Source organism: Seriola lalandi, unplaced genomic scaffold (assembly GCF_002814215.2).
Source record: "Seriola lalandi dorsalis isolate HSWRI2012SDOR001 ecotype SW California unplaced genomic scaffold, Sedor1 jcf7180002049939, whole genome shotgun sequence".
In the NCBI taxonomy this organism is placed as follows: Eukaryota; Metazoa; Chordata; class Actinopteri; order Carangiformes; family Carangidae; genus Seriola; species Seriola lalandi.
Window position 1 is genome coordinate 1 of NW_019520492.1, and position 1,439 is coordinate 1,439.

At 44.8% G+C, this 1,439-nt stretch overlaps 1 long non-coding RNA gene across 1 annotated transcript; it reads right to left on the reverse strand.

Annotated features, from left to right (window-relative positions):
* Window positions 1-888: 888 nt before the first annotated feature.
* On the reverse strand, window positions 889-1,405 carry LOC147819738 (uncharacterized). The gene is made up of 3 exons (XR_015436669.1): window positions 1,272-1,405; window positions 1,078-1,138; window positions 889-993 (listed from the first exon to the last, which is right to left on the reverse strand). It is a non-coding gene; the product is annotated as an uncharacterized LOC147819738 (long non-coding RNA).
* Window positions 1,406-1,439: the final 34 nt, after the last annotated feature.

Below are 1,439 nucleotides of genomic sequence, written 5' to 3' on the forward strand. Positions count from 1 at the left end.
AGAGTACAGTAGAGTACAGTAGAGTGCAGTAGAGTGCAGTAGAGTACAGTAGAGTACAGTAGAGTACAGTAGACCACACTATAGTGCAGTAGAGTACAGTAGAGTACAGTAAGTGCAGTAGACCACATTAGAGTGCAGTAGAGTGCAGTAGAGTACAGTAGAGTACAGTAGAGTACAGTAGAGTGCAGTAGAGTACAGTAGAGTACAGTAGAGTACAGTAGACCACACTATAGTGCAGTAGAGTACAGTAGAGTACAGTAAGTGCAGTAGACCACATTAGAGTGCAGTAGAGTGCAGTAGAGTACAGTAGAGTACAGTAGAGTACAGTAGAGTGCAGTAGAGTGCAGTAGAGTGCAGTAGAGTACAGTAAAGTGCAGTAGAGTGCAGTAGAGTACAGTAGAGTACAGTAGAGTACAGCAGGCCACGCTACAGTGCAGCAGAGTACAGTAGAGTACAGTAGAGTGCAGTAGAGTGCAGTAGAGTACAGTAAAGTGCAGTAGAGTGCAGTAGAGTACGAGTACAGTAGAGTACAGTAGAGTACAGTAGAGTACAGTAGACCACACTATAGTGCAGTAGAGTACAGTAGAGTACAGTAGAGTGCAGCAGAGTACAGTAGAGTACAGTAGAGTACAGTAGAGTACAGTAGAGTGCAGTAGAGTACAGTAGAGTGCAGCAGAGTGCAGTAGAGTACAGTAGAGTACAGTAGAGTACAGTAGAGTGCAGCAGAGTACAGTAGAGTACAGTAGAGTACAGTAGACCACACTATAGTGCAGTAGAGTACAGTAGAGTACAGTAGAGTACAGTAGACCACACTATAGTGCAGTAGAGTACAGTAGAGTACAGTAGAGTGCAGCAGAGTGCAGGATTCTCACCATCACTATGAGCCATGAAGTCATAATGTTTCTTTCTGAAGTAAACTGAGAATCTTCCTTTGTCTTGTTTCTTCACATTGGTGATACTGGAGACATGGAACAACACTTCACTGAACTGGTCCTGGTCAAGAAAACAAACGCACCTGTTACTCTACAGACAGAAAGACAGGTAGACAGAGAGACAGGTAGGGAGACACTGACTTACTGTCCGTTTCTTCCACAGAGACATCAGCTGTCCGTCCAACTTCGCCCATAAAACATTATGTCTGTTAGAGAGAGAACATGTCATCTGTTTATCTGTGTCTATATCATATGTTAAAGTTTGGCCTCAGTGACACATCTGTTGGCCTTGTTCATTAGGAATGTTGTTATTGATGCTGCTGATGTTGTTGTCGTTACCTGAAACCCTTCCAGACGTCCAGCCAGCTGGACCGTACCACGGCGCTCTGAGGAGTTGAACTCCCACTGCCGCCCTTCTTCCTCGACACTCGAATAGTGGCCGCTCTGCAGGACAAATACATGTCTTCCTCAACACAGAGGACAAGACGTGTGAACATGTGATCTGGA